The 17986-nt window shown below is 40.6% G+C and overlaps 1 protein-coding gene and 1 non-coding gene across 3 annotated transcripts in view; one reads left to right on the forward strand and one right to left on the reverse strand.

The window, feature by feature from the left end:
• Positions 1–17986, reverse strand: part of skap1 (src kinase associated phosphoprotein 1) — a 224681-nt gene that overhangs the window by 96569 nt on the left and 110126 nt on the right. The window lies entirely within an intron of this gene.
• On the forward strand, positions 7340–7412 carry trnag-ucc. The gene has a single exon. It is a non-coding gene; the product is annotated as a tRNA-Gly (tRNA).

Below are 17986 nucleotides of genomic sequence, written 5' to 3' on the forward strand. Positions count from 1 at the left end.
CACAAATAATGAACCTCTATAATGCAAAACTCTTCCATTTATTAAAAGTGTAGGAGAGAAGTTCGAAGAACCAGATTTGGCCAAAGCTTTGAAGATGCTCAAGGTGATGACAGATAAGTTGTCAAGTGTATTAGTTCCAGAGGTGCGTAACACAGTGAACATGATTATCAGTGGGGCAGTGTTACAAATATGTGTGTCGAGGACCAATGGAACAAGTACTGTATGATCACTTTTTTTAATTAAATATGTTGCTACAGTTTTAAAATTGGAAGAGGCAGGAATTCTACTGCCGTCTGAGAAATTCTCAATTGGTCCCCATCCGCTACATCCAGCAAACAAACAATTCTGTGTTTCCTACAATGATTGGATTGAATTGCTTATCAGGATAAATGCCTAAATCTCGTCTCATTTATAAAGCAGCTGTCCAAGCATCTCAGTAGGAAATCTGTTCAGAATCCTGAGCTAAATTGGTTCAGAAATTGATATTAAATTGTTTCAAACTTTTTCTGTTCAATTTTTATTTAGTTTGGTTTCCCGTTCACAGTTCTGCAGTAAACTATCCAAAATTGGCTGAGGCAGATTTCACACTCCAGTGTTTTAATAATTGTGTAAATAATAAGTGAACCATATCTTCCCAAAGTAGTAAGCTAGAAATTCTCTACAGGTTAATTGTTTTAGTGAATTTTGTGCTCAACATCGGCAGGATATTAGTGCTGGGGATTGAAACATTTTCCTACTTTTGCATTCATGTCAGCATCCTGCATTAGGTCCATCTCAAGACATGCCTCTTTGTCTCGAGATGGACTTCAACTTTCCCCTCCCCACCCCCCCAGTCAGCAGTATTAGACCTCTTTGTGATGTGAAAGATGCTATATAAATGCAAACTGTAGTGTATCATGCACTCCCAAGGCAGATGTAACATGGATCAGATACTGAGTAAAGCTCCCCTATACGGTCTTCTCCAGTAACCCCAGAGCAGGTACAGTTCAGGTCAGACAAACAGCAAAGCTCTTTCTACATTGTGCCACCCAGCACCTCCAGATTACATATAACACAGAGTACAATTCCCTCTACACAGTCCCATTAAGAACTAACGACTGCACAGGTACGGCTGGACTCCCCAGCTCCTTGCTACACAAGCAGCAGATCATCCAGAATTGCCCATATCTTCTCCCATACCAGGTTCCATGAGCCTGTCACCCCGATCCTCGCTTGGTTCCCAAAAGAAGGAATTCAAGATTCTCATCCTCGTTCAATTGTCTCGCCCCCATTGTACCTCTGAGACCTTGGTCACTCTCTCAGCTCAACAATCACTGGTCTGCGTTGAGCCTTCAGCCACTCTGGCACTACCCTCCACCTCAGACTTCTGCCTTGCTGTCTCCCACTCCGCCTTCAAAACCCACCTTAAGATCCATATTTCGGCAATCTCCTCTCCTCATTTGCCCTTCTGTTCAGGCTCCCAGGCTTTTGAGACATCTTCCTGACATGAAATTTGCTATTTAGCTGTAAAACGTTGTTTTCCTCTAATTTGTTAAGGTATCAAATACAGAAATACTGGAAATAACATCATCCAAAAGAGAATAATAAGTAAATCTTTCAGGCATGACCAGTCAACAACAATGGCTGAGGAGCTGCCGAGCAGCCCACTACAATTAACCTCAGTGCCCAGTTTCGGGAGCTGATAAATTAGCTTCAGATCACTTTCCATTGACCACCCACCCCACCCTCCATTCCGAAAGTTAATATATGTGTGGACATTAGTAAGGACTTCCACCATCACTGTCTATTAGCCGACTGATGTTCAGAGTCACGTCTAATACATGAAGAATGACCACTTGGGTGATATACTGCAGGGCAGACGGCGCCAAGAAAATCATATCCCAGCACTAGTCTGGGTCGCCTGGAGGGAAAAATAAAGTTTGATTCGTCGAGAAGCAGCACATGCATCGTGATTTCCAGAAAAACTACAAACACAAATTTCATGACTGGAATATAAAACCTCAATAGTAATGAAATAGTCCAGAATGAAAATGGAAGAGAGGCCTTCAAAACTACCTTAACATTAAGGGGAACTGCCTTAAAGCATCTCAATAGTAAAAGAGCTAAAGGTAATGAGGTTTAAGCACTAAACAAGATGGGATGGGATGCCAATAAGATTTTTCCAGTACTGTCTAACTTCAGCGTGAAGGAAAATGAGGATTAATGTTCAATTTAAACAGCTGTACAATTAGATCAAGAACTTACTCCAGCTTTGCTGCTCAGGATTAATTCAATTATTAAAGTAGATTACTCCTCCCCGCCCCCCACAACAGTGTGCTCGAGTGTTTGGCGAGCGCATTGTAACAAGAGATGTGCTACAACCAAGGAATACCAAACTCAGGAGAGTTTCAGATGAAGAAGGCACTTCGACTATTTAACGCCATCATTTCAGGAAGAGGAGCCTTTTGTCTTCCCATGAAAGTTTCTAGATTGACCAACACTCAGTTCAAACTCCTTAGCAGTATTGCATCTTAAAAAGATTCTCAAAGAATGGACTAGGGTTCAAACTTACACATTCTGGACTGTATGGTGGTGTTTTTGCCCATTAGGCCACTGGGGAAGCTGTATTGTATTGATTTTATTGCTAATTAGTTCTCTCCATAAGTTTCAATTCATCCAGGTTTCCGCAGATCATGTTCTATGCACATCCATTGTTCCGACTGTCACCAAACTGTACTGCTCCCACTAGCCTTCAGCCAGTAAGTTCTTCTTCTCTGAAAATCTCCCAAATCTATTTACATTGCTGCCTCTAACTACATTTAAAATCCTCTTAAAAACATATCTTTAACTGTCATCATCCATAATTCTTCCTTCCCCCTGCTTGCTGTTTTTTATTGCATCTGTAAAATCTTTTGAGACTTTATTCTATGTAAAATGCACTGTACAAATGCAACCTGTCATTGTTGTTATTTTGTATTTCTAAAAAAGTTTTAAAAAAGTTTAAAAAATGAGGGTCTGTTGCTGAGTGAAAAACAGACAGATTACTGAAAGCAGTTTCACTCCATTAGCAAGGGTTAGAGTATGCATGATGCAGCCATCTGTTAACCTAAAGATCATAACAAGACCCGACGATGAACTGCTGAGGAGCGTTACTTCAGTCCTTTCTCCAGCAGAGGCATGTGTGTTAATGCATCGTACATCGGCCATATAACAACAGGCCCTTTGTGTAGCCTCTGCAGACACCAGGACAAAAAGGCCAAGCCAAAATTATAGTTACAATTTGTTCCTCACTTACATCATGATGTGTTGATGTGCCAATTGCAGTTTTTAATATGGAATTTTCAAATGTCTGATATTGTCCTAATACAGTATCCAGTTATCACCCTTTACATAGAACGTATATCTTTTTGGCTATTTTAAAATGTATTTCCTCATCTTTTTCACGCCTTCACCAGGATCACACAAGATCACAAGACACTTCAGATGAAGAGGCCCTTCGGCCAACCTGATCTCATCTTTCCAGAATATCCAATTTACATCTTCCCATTAGAGCACCAAGATGTTTCTTAAATGAGCCCAAAGTCCAGGAACTGGACTCATTTAAGTTTTTCCTGGTAATCCATTCCAGCAGTTAATTACTCTTTGCTTAAAGAAATAATTCCTGGAGTCCGCTCTTAAATTGCCCTTCACACAAACCTGAACCTGGGCTCTTTCATCTTGCTGCTTTGACATATTGTTCTGGGTTTACTCTTTTAATTCAACTTAGCATCTTATTTACTTTCACAAGGTCCCCTCTGAGACCTCACTTTTCACTGAAGAGCAACAACTTATTTAATCATTGCTCATAGCTCAGCCTCTCTAACTGATCATCCTTGTTTCCAACTTCCACACTGCCTCCAGGGCCTGGGGACCCCCTTACATTGCTATAACCACAGCTTTAGGCAGTATTCCAGGTGCTGCCCAATCAGAGCATCATACAACGTAAATGCAAGGAACACATGTATATCCTTTTCCCCTTGTACCATTGTGACGCTGACGCACGCTATCATCATGTCCAAGTTTGACTACGCCAAATGCTCTGCTCTTCTTCAGTTCTTACCTACACAAGCTGTAGACTACACAGGATTCTGCAGCCCATGTCCTGTACCAGGCTCTGCGAGTCTAACACCGCCCTCCCCCCCTCACTCATTTCCATGGTTCCCCATGCCTTAGCAAATGGAGTTTAAGATCCTCGTTCTTACATTCAAATACCTCCACAGTCTCGCCCACCTAACCTCCGCAGCTTCCTTCAACCACACCTGGCTGCTCTCTTTGCTCAGCTTGTATTGCTTCATGTCTCACACCCTATCTGCCCATCACCAGTGGTCTTTTCGACATTCTGCACCTAATCTGGAATTCCCTCCAACTTGCTCCCTCCCCTCATTCAAGGTCTCAAAACAGACCCGTGTAACCATGTTTTGGTCATCTTTCCTCTTCCCAGCCCCCTCAGCATTCACCTCCAGCTCAGGTGTTCATCCACTATTAGGCGCTTCGAGATGTCCTATGACTACAGTCTCTTTCATTCATCTAATAAATGCACAAGTACTTTTATACTTAATATTTTGCATCGACTCCCATGTTTACTTCTACATCAATGGGATAAGTAGTCTCTGAAAGTGTGAAGGTTGTGTAAGGGTGGGGGCTCAAAATGTGCCAGTGCCTCCTTCACACCACATTCCAGAACCGCAAGATAAAAGTAACACAACTTCACAGATTTGATTCAGCAGAGTGGGGGTTAATGAAACAATGTGTTCACTAAAACTAAGACTTTCCTGAAATTAAATTTATTTCACTAGAGAAAATATGCTTAATATTCACAGAACAATGCCTAACAGTGTAATACTGAATCTAAACAACGTGCCAGATATAAAAGACCATCTGCTGTAGCTTGATAGCAGATTGCGATAAATGTGCCAACTCTTATTAAATATAGTAAAGAAAGGTGGTTGACTGCAATAGACAATGTCGCCCAATCCAGCAGAGGCAAGTGATGCAGCTCATGTTTGCATTCCCCACAAAAGAACACATTAAATGTTGGTGAACTTAAAATATCCATATCAATCAAGCAGCACTGTGGCCTCTGAGTCAGAAAATAGTGGTTTAAGTCCAACATCAGGATTTGAGCTCACAATTCAGGAAGCCCAGTATGCTACTGAGGCAGCACATGGCAAGAGATGCTGTGCTTCTGATTAGAAGTTGTAATCTTCAGTGAGCGTTGCTTGCCAATACACTAACCTCACTCAAAATATTCATCACAAATCAGATTAAACGTTGTCTTTCATTTTATTGTTGTGTGGGGAGTATTGCTGGTGCAGATTACCTACTGCTTTTGCCTAAATACCTTTAATTGAACCCATTGTGTGAAGCACTTTGCAAAGTTTTAGTGTGCTAAGGTGCTGTAACAAATGCAATACTATACTTATTTAAGTATTATTTATTGATTTAGTTCATTAATTATTGTAATTACTGAGTTGGGCAATAGTGCAGGATGGCACATCTTGTTGAAGCTCCAAACAAACTATGCTGCAGAGCAGTAATACATAGGGCTCTCCTGTGACTCTCAGGCTTGTTTTAGCAGAGAATATTTATGCAGATGACTTATCTGCACTCCTGACTAAGGGACTGCATAAAGCACAGTCACACCCTGAAAAGGGGAGAAAACATTCTTGGCGAGAAAAAAATACAAGTAAAATGCATTGAGGGAACAGCACACAAACCGGTGCTCTTTTCAGTATGGAATTCATGCATTTAACTAAAAAACAGGTACCAGATATTGGGGTCTGGTTTTGAATGTAATCTTGTGCCAGACTGAAGGATTTTCTTTTCTAAAGGATCAAAATAAAAGCATTAGATGTCAATGCTCTGAATCAGAAGATTGTGGGCTCAAGCCTCACGTCAGGACTTTGAGCTCTGACTAAACTGATATCGAATGCGGTGGGCTGCATTATTGGAGGTGGCTTTGAATGAGCTGATAAACTAAGCCTATTCAGGTTAAAGATCCCATGGCACTCTTCGAAAAGTGAAGGGAGTTTGTCCTGGAATCCACCAACAATCCAACAAATAAAATTGATCATTCACTTCATGGCTGTTTGTGGGACACTGCTGTGCACAAATTCACTGGAGTGTTCACCTACAAAATACAGTCACTATACAATACAGTAAATCCTTTGAAGCACATTAGAGTCATCCAACCAAAGTGAAAAGCTCGTGAAATGGATTACTTTTTTAAAAAATGTTTTGACCATTTTTACTCATACCCCGGCAATACAGTTGGAAGCGAAGAGCTATCAAAAGATTAGGAACTGAGAAACCTGATTTAGACATCCCTAATGGCATTAGATGGGCTGAGCAGAATTCTGTGTGTGGAAACTAAGCATCAGTAGAACACTGATCTCAGTCATTCGTTTTTCATTTTAATAACATTGAAGAACTTTCTTCAAAAATACTTGGCCTGGCAATTGGTGCCCCAAGTATTTCTGAGCAGAAGCAATTTCAGATCACATTCACTGTATTTATACGGCAGCGTTGAGAATCAATAGTCCAAATCCACCATCGCAATTCTCTTTCAGATCATGTTGCTCGACGAAGAATATCTACAGTTCTACAACTGCAATCCCCACAACTGGGCATCAAACAGTGCACAGAAAACCTACCCATATTGTGCCTTCTTGAATGAAGTGGAGCTGTTGCTGCTGGAATGTGAGTACATTTCTGTTACACACAAAAAATTAACCGTGGTTGAATGAACAGATGTTTGCTTCCATGGCAACAAGCAAATGCTGCTATTTTGTTGTTCCAGAAGTTTCTTGTACATTAAGTCACTGCACCATTCAGCAGATACCTTTCTATCAAATGTAGGTCTGTTATTAAAAATACGCAGGCTGTAAGTGGAAATCACCTTCTTCCTCTCTGCTTCCCCTCTCCCCTGATCACACAGGAAAAAATTACAATGCTGAATAATTTTACGATTAAGAAATCTGAAAATTATTTGGTGTATTTTCTGAATAAACTCAGGATAATTTCTCATTTTATTGTTCGTCTATATACGATGTTTGTTAGAAAGGGTGGGTGTGGGGTGCCTTTAGTGTGGTTGTGCCACATTGAGTCAGTGCATGTGTTTGTAACTATCATTCTCCTGAAATCAAGCTCTTGGTTTTGTCTTACACTGAGGGCGAGGTTCAGAGCTGGGACAGGACCTCTTCTTCGCATAGAGTCCTCCTTGGGTACCCTTTTTTGCAAAGGATGACAGAGCTCACAGGGACATCATTTCAATAAGCACCGCAAATCAAAACAGAAAGGGGAACGGATTTATATATCATGGAGTCCTGTAGCTTAGTAGTTAGAGCACTCGCCTTCCAAGCGAGAGGACCTGGGTTCGATTCCCTGCAGGGCAACACGTTAGGCAAGTTTCCTTACTCCACATGCCTTTGTTTACCTAGCAGTAAGTAGGAACCCGGTTGTTAGTCGAATGGCGGATCTCTTTTCCGGGGGTAATAATTCTTCCAAAACAAATTTTAAAATAATTTGGTCACTCAATCCATGAATGTTTGTGGGACACTGCTGTGCGCAACTGGCTGCCATGTTTCATCCACAAAATACACAGTCAATCCAATTTACAAAATAATAATAATAATAATCCTTTCATTTGATATAGCCCAATATATCCTGTGAAGCGCTTTGAGACGTTTCAATGACGTGATACGGCGCTATATCTAATGCAAGGATGGTTATTATTATTAAAGAGCCAATCTCCCAACCAGTTCTTTAAAAGTCAAATCCTATTAAGGTTTCATCAGGGAGGAATGGTTAAAGGATCATCTTTGAGCATGGAACAAATCGATTTGCATCCCCTGTATTTATACTACAGCGGTGTGAATCAGCCCGCTGCCAAATCCACTTCTCTAAACTCCTCAAAGTGCTCTTGGCAGCCAGGCTTCAGCATCAATCGCTTTCACATCGCGAAACAAACAACATTTATATTGATTTTTTCACAATTAAAAGTGCAGTATAAATTGGCCATCATTTATAACTGATGCTGTGCCATGTGATTCAATCCATTCTTTCATAGTTTCTCTGTTCACTTGTACTGTGTGTTATATGCTGATAGTAAAATGTTTTTGGTTGTGTACATCTTACTGCCCATTCCTGCACCTGTGAAACACGAGAAGCAGCTATTCACTCTTAGCTATCGCTATGTAGGGTAATCACATCTCAATGCCAAATCCTGTATCAAGCTTATCATAATGTCCTTTCACTGTGCAGTCCATCAACACTTTTCATCTCCATTGGAAAATCAGGACATTAACCTTGGATGATTTCAAGGCTAAAGTTGGCATTTGTATATGATTGAGTTTCAACAGAACAGTTTGTGGGTTTACCCAACTCAGTCAAGGGATCCATCATTCCATATATGAACCACCTGAACCTCTCAATTAGATTCCAGTGCTTTCTGTACCTTGTCCGAGGTACTTTCATTTATGCGTGACCCTTGATTTTTCCTTGGTCTTGCTCCCCCCTATCTCTGTGACCTTATAAAATCATTCTAACCTACTCGCTCCATTTGGTCGGCAGGCACTGCTCTGTTTCATGTCCCCCGGCTTACCCAACCCCACCGTTGGCAGTCAGGTCTTCAGGCTTTCTACCCATTCTCTGGAACTCTGTCCTGGAGTGCCTTTGCCTTGCCCTCTTCCCTTGCCTTCCTCAAGGTCCATCTCAAGATCTTCCTCTTTGACCAACTTCCGGGCATCTTACACACCCCTCCCGAATCCAAATCCTTGATTATCCACTGCCTCAAGATACACTTCTGACTTGAAAAGTGCTATATAAATCCAATTTGTTGATGTAGACACAATAGTGAATGTCAACAGGAAGGACATTTGACTATTGGAGGAAGGAGCCGCACAGCCAAGCCTAAACCTAACATCACCTGACATGTATACAGACACACATATACATCCCTTTTGGCAGGTGTCACTGAAGGGAACACTAGATGTATTTTCCCCTCTCTAACCCAAGGCCCTATAGTCAATTAAATTCCCTGCTAATATCTTCCATAAAACAACTAACTTAGCACCAAACAGTTATTAAACCTGTGACCATAGACTACATGAAATCAGATACAAACTGAATGTACTCAATGAACAATGATGGTAACCACTCATTCAACCTTGTTGATTAAATAGAGAGAGCAAACATGGACTGAAAGGAATTTTAGCGCTGGAATTAAACCCAGTGGAGATGATAGGGTTAACTGTCCTTTTTTTCTGGCTCCACTATTCTCTGTCCTTTGCTTCCTGCAGTTAGTTGAACTTGTACTCGGAGTTCATTTCCTGCTATTGATTACTTTTTACAAAAAGAATGGCAAAAGAAGACTGCTCTTTTGAAAGCTTAATTGAACAAGTTAAAACTTGACCGAGTTCATAAGTTAAATAAGCCTTGCAGGATTTCATTCCTGGTCAGTTTAAATTGATTTAACGCAATATTTCCAATCAATATTGTGCTCAGAATAAGTCATTAAAGAGGCTTTAAAAAGAGAGGGTATAAAATAAAAGTGTTTAGATTAGATGAGAAGAGAAGCTGGTATTTTCAAAGCCTCCTGCAGGCAGCAAGGTCCACTCTTGACCTAACGTTAGACACAACCTGCACTTCAAAGGACAACATCATAATTACTCTCTCCTGACCTTCAATGCGCTTGACACTACTGTAATGTTGTCAGTGCTTTAATTTTCTGGATGAAAGTTATCTTTAAACAAGGATAAAGCTTGCCACCACTTTTGCCTAATGCAGATAAAAGCCTCATACATCACAGAGGATAAGTGATTTATCTGACTATGTCATTCTGTCCACACAACGTCCAGTATATGCAGGTTTTTATCACAGCAACAAACAAAGGGTTCAGCCACCTGTGAAATACACAGGCTATGGTCCCTGTGTTAAACTTTACTTTCACTCCTGCTTAATGAGAAAAGTTGAACTCATTCAGTATCCCAATTAATATAAGCAGAGTGCACACATCGGACAACTCGGACAACTGAGCGCCACCTTGGGCTTTTGATTGGAGACCTCATTAATACATTGCTAACGACTTTTGATATACTGGATCTGCGGCCAGACATTCAGAAAGCTTCCATGATATATTCATTTGGCTACATAAATATTTTGACTTTTGCTTGACAAATGGTGAAATAAAACAAACCGATTTGTCAACTTCATAAACTGGAGCATTCAGCCCACCATGCTTAAAGCCATGGTGGCTCTCCAACGGAGGGATCTACTTTAATTCCATTTCCCCAAATTCTTTTATATCTTCATTCTTCAAGCATCTATCTAATTCTCAAAGGTGCTATACAAGTTCAAATTGTTGTTAAATTATGTAATTGACTCTTAACTTTAATGTCACGCCCAATAACTCGCTCTGCATGCTAATAACCAAGGAACAGGCAAGTGCTATTAAAATGCTTGTGAATGAATGCATTTGAGTTTGCCCAACATTCTTATCTGAAGTGTAGAATCGCAAATGATCTGCTGACGTACTTATGCTGTGTGTATTAATGGGAGCTGCAGTATTGCTTGCATACTATGAGAAATATTTAACTCACCACCTAAGGAAACACACAAAGCTTTTACTGTGATGCTGGATCATTAAGCCTAGTCTCCTAAACAATAGTCTTGGTCTGGTGAACATAGCTGTGCTAAAAGCCAGTCAGATTGTTGCAGTATTTTTAGAGGAATCTTTACAAAAATATATCTAAAAAAATTAATCATCTTGGATACCCCGTTGTAGTCCAACAATTTCTCAAGGTGAGCCACCAATCTCCTCGATCTCACATGGTCTTGGGTTATTAAGCACAAAGGGCTTTTGTGTTCATAGACCCATCCTCCAACTTCCATTTGGTCGACCTCGAAATGCAAATATTGCTAATATTTGTGTGGCAAAAGTGTTTCCCTGCGTGAGCACAATTCTCACTATAAAATAGCACAAGCAATGATTAGAGAGCCTGCTTGCACTTTGAGGTTGCGATGCCCAAATTTAAATATTTTCAACTCATTTATTTTTTCTTTCAGGCAGAAGCACAAAATACTGACTGTCAATCGCCTAGAATTCAGAAGGTCACATGCAGCTCTGTAAAAGAAACTAGTTATTAAAGCAAACTAGCTCAACTGCCTGACACCACACTGGAATTTTTTGTTCCACAGGGCTAGTATTTCATGTATTGTTGCAGGCTCTTAGCACAGTAAATGTTTTGGAGTTATCATCAATCCCAGGAAGCATGGTCTTTGGTTTAAAATTAGCATATAACGCATTATACTGTTTTTAAATATGTTTAATTTGAATCTTCTCTTCTGGAGGCTGACGAGTGCTGGATTACAGTTACAAAAGTGCTGGCTGCCCTCTGTGACAATTCTTCTATGATTCTGGTCAGTGAGCTTTGGCAGATTACTTGACTGTAGAAATCATCACAGTCAGTCCAGATTCTATCTTCAATTGACATCCACACACCTGAGCAGTTCTGGCTGATTTACCTCTTTCTAACCTGAGGAGAGATAGGCTAATTGTGAAACCCATATCCACTGCTGCCCTCGGAGCGGTCAGCAAACTCAGCTCAAAGCTGGAATCTCTGAAACTGTATGACTCAGTAGCACCCCACTCAGAGCATTTGCCCACTGAGGCATCAGGGTAAAACAACAACTGGCATTTATTTAGTGCCCCTCACACAGGTCAGCGTCCCAGAGCGCTTGACAATGGTGGAGCACGACCCAGCAGACTATTTGCTGAGATTCACAACTGGATGGTAAGAAAGGAGTGTATGACATGCTATCGACACGTCCCACTCTTTGAGGAGGTGCATGCTCTCTATCTCTTTTTTTGTTGGTTCCAGAGCAACATTGCCCAAAGAGAATCATGCTTCCCAAGCCAGCTGGTTTAAGCTTTAGCAATAACCTAAATTATATTTATTTTGTTTCTCCCTGGGCAAAAATGACATCTGCACCAAAAAGATAAAGGGAGAGGATGCTCTGAGGTTCCTGCCAATGACCTGCAACCAATGTATTTGGTATCTCATTATAAATGGCTGAGATTGGGAAACCACTATACAGGGAATCTTAAACCAGAGACAGAAAACTGTATTCACGCTTAAAGCTGATGTGTTTCACAAAGCACCAAAAATAATCAAATCAATTCTTTCCAATAACAAACCAGTAGGAATACTCTTTCACTAGGGATGATCTGTGGTAAATTAGCCAGGAGAGAAGGTGGCAGGTGAGACTATTAATAGATCCTACACCTATCTTTTATTCATAACTACCCCGGAAATAAGAAGTCTTTCAGCAGGAGCTAAAATGCTCTGGGTGCAGCTGTAAAGTTCTCACGTATCTCGTGCAGAAGCTGCTCCTGTTTCCTCATTTGAATCAACACTCTGCTTCTGTCCAGTACTTCAGTACAGCAAATGTGTAGGGGTCTGTCATCTGATAGAGTTTGGTGCACATCGGTTTCAAAATTAAAGCCAGAGAGGTGAGAAGGTTTTGCAGGTTAAACATCATTTTGAATTAATTAATTGGTAAATTGTGCTTCTCATTTCCCAATGCTGTCTGTAAACATTTTCTGAGTATATACAATGCAGTTCAAGTTGTAAATTATTTCTAGCTCTCTCGGACTGGATGGAATGTTCAGAGAGACTTGTAAAGGAGTACCTTTCCCAGTAAGAGCCGTTTAGCAAACTGAAAGGTCCTTTGGGCAGGTAAGAACCTTCAGAGATCATCACAACTAGACTTGATCCTGCACTCAGCAAACATCCACACACACAAGAGCCACAGAAAATAGTGATGAAGATCTCGTACCCTGACTGATTCTTCTCCTCCCTAGTCTTATGTACATCAAAAACATCATCTGATTTAAGCACTCCGAGATGTTACTCTGTGTGAAGGGTGCTAATGAATGCAAGTTATTGTTGTTATTTACATTCCTCATTGTTCCAGATGTGCCATCCCCAAATCCCTTGGTGCTAAAAACAATCAAATGTTCTCAGTCACTGAACTCCCAACATCAATTCCTTACCATCATCAGGATGACCTCCCAAAGTGCTTAACAGTACTGTCTCGGCACCTGAGCTGAGGATGGGAGCTGAGAAGGGTAGTGAGTCGCAAGATGACTGAAAGCACGCTCAAAGAAGTAGGTCTCAAGATGGACCTCAAACCAGGTGAGTGAGTCAGAGGTATTCCGGGATGGAACTACAGAGAGCATGGGCGGAAAAAAATCTTTCAAAGTACACAATCACTAATAGCCATTGGACAACTCGTGGTCCCTGAAGAAATCCAAACCTAACATGGCAAATAGCTGACAAAACAGTGTCAGAAACCACACATAATGAAATTCCTTTAATTCAGTAACAGACATCCTTCTAAAAGCTTCACACGTCTGCTATATGAAGGTCTAAAGATAGGTTTCTGAATTTATTCCCATTTTAATTGAGAGTAATAGCCAAAGGGCTAAACAATGTCTCACACAAAAATTGAGAAATATTTTTATTTGTGGGGGAGTTGGGGGGGGCAGAGAGAGCATAACTGAAATGGGCAACAACAGGGAAGAAACAGATGCTAGCATTATTAAAGAGGTATCATCACTGTTTTGGAACAGACATTCACATTCTGATGATGATAATAATAAGCTGCAGGCCCAATGACATTTCTCCAGTCTAAATGATGTCATGCTATTGCATGTTTATCGGGGAAGAAAAAAAGACTTTTCAGCACCTTCAATACTAACAAAGTGGATGATTCCAGTGTTAGTTCCTCACAGTATTTGGCCTCTGGTTGGAAGAGGCATTGCTATGAAGAGTTAAATACAATCAGCTGGCTGCTTCTGTGAAACAAAACCTGATAACTGTCGTTTCCACTTTCCTCCACCAGGCAGCAGTGTAAGCCTAGATTTGTTTGACTTGAAGGAACAGCAGTCTAGTCTTTTATTTCAATTCAAATGAGAAACACCCCTTTTTGTCACCCAATACATATGCAAATATACGACTTCAAACAGTTTTAAAAGAGTTGCTTTCCCAAAGACATCAGGTTAAACAAAGATAAATGGCTTATGAATGAGGTAGATTAGCCAGGAGACCTCCAGGTAGCTGGGTGAACCGCCCCCTCTCCACAAGTAACTTTAAACGAAGAGATTAATTCTAAAGAAATGCAAATGAAAACAATTGGCTGCTTCCTGTGAACCAGCTTTGAACTCACTTCATCTTAGGTTTTCTTCCTTTTGCACATTCTTCCTCTTTAAAATTGCAAGGCTTTTTTTTAGTTTTCAAATATATTTTGTGTTGATCGGAATTCTTTAAAAGTAACTAAATGCACAGAAGGAGGTCATGTTCTATCTTCCCACCATCCAAAAATAACGAGCATTGTAAAGAGCTTTATGGTGCTGATTTAGGTGATCTCAGCTCATGCAGTTTGCAATTGGCCTCACTGACCTGGGGGAAAATCAGGGTTTTACTGCTGCAATCCAGAGACTCTACTGGATAATGTGCATCTGTGGATGTCAGATGAAGACAGGATCATGCTGAATCGACTGCTGACACTCCCTGTGTCTGGGGTTACACCTGAAGAATGTCACGTGGGTGAGGTACTGGTAGTTGCCCAGGGCCCAATCAATCTGTCACAACACAGTGATTACTGGAGAATTTTTTTGAAAAAAGGAAAAATATTCAAAAAATCAAACATTTGAAGAGGAAAATGAAAAGCGATAAGTTAAGAAGATTTAAAAATGCTGACAACAGTGAGTTGGGCAGTGCATTCAAACACTAGCGTGCGGTGTTGCAGCAGTAAAGGAAGAAATGTTCATTCCTCTTCTCCGCTGGGTTCTGGATTTCAGCCACACCGTGGTGTGTGTGTGTATATGGGGGAGGGGGGCAAGCAGGTATGACTCTCCTTATCATACCAGCGTTGACAGAGGAACACGTCAGCTACAGGTTGTGTACAACTGGTGGATGGCAAGTTTGCTTTGTATATCTATGTTCCCCACGACATCTTCTTTCTAATCCAATGCTTCAATCACTTACTTCCTCTATTCAATCAAGCCAACTCAACTCCCCCATCCCAACACATACACGATTCATTGGACATGCCAATATGCAGAAGTTCAGTACCGGATTGCAAAAACACCATCTTATCTGTTTTCTTTGTGTTGCCTGCAGAGCTTGGATTTTGCAGTATTTTAAAGAAACGATGTTCTCTCTGTGTCACGTGACAGTAGCAATACTTTAAAACGGATTTCTTTCTTGATGTCGGCTGGGCCAGCAGTAGGCGCTACAATGGGCCTCTGGGTTACGGATGTGAAAATCAGCCATGGTTTCTTTCCACTCCTGATCACTGTTGAATGAGCCCTGCCGGGAAAATGCTTCTGTACACAGGATCAGGCTCAGCTCAGATACTCCTTCTCTCCTGCCAACACTCACAGTCACGGCTCATATGGGTATAATGGCCACTTGGCCAAGGTACTGGAGGACGTGTTAGTAGAAGAAAAAATCAAAGAGTGGGAAACTAAAAATCAATATTTATTTTGATGAAACAGAACAGAGGGGCGCCAGTCGGTTGCAACTGTGCAGCTCAACATGTGGAGTTCCCAGATGGTGAGTTTTCAACCTTACCAGGCTTCTAAAAATTAGCAACAGCCACACTGCAGTCAAATATGCCAGCCCATTTTTTGAGATCACTTTGTTAAAAATAATTCAGGCCTTCCTGTGAAGAAATATGGAAATGGTTCCTTAAAAAGAAATAAATATGAAAATGAAAGGAATACATGTTAATTAAATTAAGCAGGCGAGCTCTAGCGAAAGTGAACTAATAACACTGGAGATAAGCGTGTGGGTTTTAGAATCACTCACTAATTATGCTAATGGTCCATAAAGTTCATTTTGAATTTCATCTTCTCTTTACTTTGCTAATTGATTTCTATCCTTTAATTTCTTGTTTTTATTTCTTTCTCTTGGTTGCTTCCTGATAGCTCATAATTATCAACTGCCTCCAGCCTGGAGAACTCCACTTGCACAAGTCCGTCTATTTCTTCCCATCCTGGGGGTTGAAGGTGAAAGTCACTGCACTATCTGAGAAAATTAGAAACCTGCTCATTTCTCCTCCACTTAGAAAAGGTAGATTACTGAGTTTTTAACACTTCCATTTTCATCTCCTGCCAGGGATCATAAAACTGGTCAACAAGCAATTAATGGGAATGAATTGAATCTCTTCTCTGCCTTCAGGAATAGATCACTTGCCTGTCGTTCTAACATAAGGTATTGCAACTCATCTGTATCTGAAAGGTGCCAGTTCCAGTGAGGAGGGCACGCTGAGACCGAGTGTCAACTACTCGGCTACCTCACCAGCGTCTCCTAAACCTCACTGGGTTCCGCGGTAAATTTGAATATCTGCATCCAAACGAGCAAATCACAATTCTAAATCACGCAGTCATTTTATGAAAAGGTAATAGGCTCCACCAATGGGTAGGCCAGTTAACTTAGTGAGTAGCAAAGCCATACAGACCAGGAAGGTTACAGGTTTGATTTCCAGTCAATGCTTTTTTGAGATAGCTGATCTCAGCTGGAGCAACACTTGGCTGAGTTATCAGTGGACCTCAACATGAGTCATTCAGATGAACATGGGGGAAAATTGGAACGCTTCCTGGTTATAATTTATTATACTCTTTATATCTACAAAAGTGTTCTGAAATCTGAGGCTCATTTACTTTCCATGCTCTAGGAATACAGAAAAATGCAAATATCTAGGATTTCTACTGAAATATCAAGAGGTTGAGGTTAAACTTAGCTAAACCTACATACTCAGCATCTGGCTAGTTTATCAGCAGGTCTTTTGATGTAGAGTTGGGTTGGATGATACTCTTCAAATAGAATGTGCAGAGTGGCTACAGAGAGAGATCGAAATCTGGGTCACAAAACCTCTCTTAGGTGGAAAGGAAAAGTGACCTTTGGAGGGATATTAAATAACATGGAATGTTAAATAATGTTCAAAAAGCTTCAGAATCCTGACTTATACCTGCAGTTTTACTGTCAAATTTATGTTGTTGCCATGATCTGGGATTCAATCTGAGATCTGTGCATTATATGCCCAGCTCACATCACTCACTGCAGCAGCTCACATCAAATGAGGGAATCATCATCGTTTTGCCAATAGATTTAAACGTGTAGGTTCAGGATGCTGAACTTTTGAACACTGAGGTTTAGTAGAAGCTGTCAACTGTTAGAATGTAAAATGGTCGCCATTAGCTCGTGGATTTACTTGCATTTATTTGACCCACATTAACATCCTTCTCATAAGCTTTTAGACCGTAGTTCAGTTTAAAGAGATCTCAACTGAAACGGTATTTAAGAAGATAGGAATCAATCTAAGCACAGCTCCAAGCAGAACGTGTACCCGACTTAACCAAAATAAAATCTGCATTCATCAAACAAGCACACAAAATTAAAGGATTTTTACTCAAATTCTTTTTAATTCAAGTGAAACTAACTAAATAAATGACAATAGTACTGATGTACTCATACTTCAAACACAATGCCCGCTGTTGCTATTTCAAAGAAACTTGAAGTCTCCCTTGGTTATTCTGGTTTATATTTCCTCTTAATAAAAATTTACCCTCCACAAATATTCAAATTAATTAGCTACTCATGTCATTTATCGGATGTTACTGTTGCATATTAGCTACCTCATTTACCTATATTGTGGTTGTCAACTGTTAGAATGTAAAATAGGGAAAATATTTTCCCAGAAGCATGAAACAGAATAACCTTTGACTCATAACTGCCCAGCACATAGGTGACACAGAGTGGCCTGGCAAAGGGCAGGTCACCCACAAGCCTGTGACCAGCAGGTCTGGTGATGCAGGAGGCACCTAGAATAGACTGCAAGAAAAGATGATTTCCCTTTTCTCAGAAAATGACTTTATCTAAAAGTACAGTTGGTTAAAGTA

This window comes from Callorhinchus milii, unplaced genomic scaffold (assembly GCF_018977255.1).
Source record: "Callorhinchus milii isolate IMCB2004 unplaced genomic scaffold, IMCB_Cmil_1.0 Scaffold23, whole genome shotgun sequence".
Taxonomy (NCBI): domain Eukaryota; kingdom Metazoa; phylum Chordata; class Chondrichthyes; order Chimaeriformes; family Callorhinchidae; genus Callorhinchus; species Callorhinchus milii.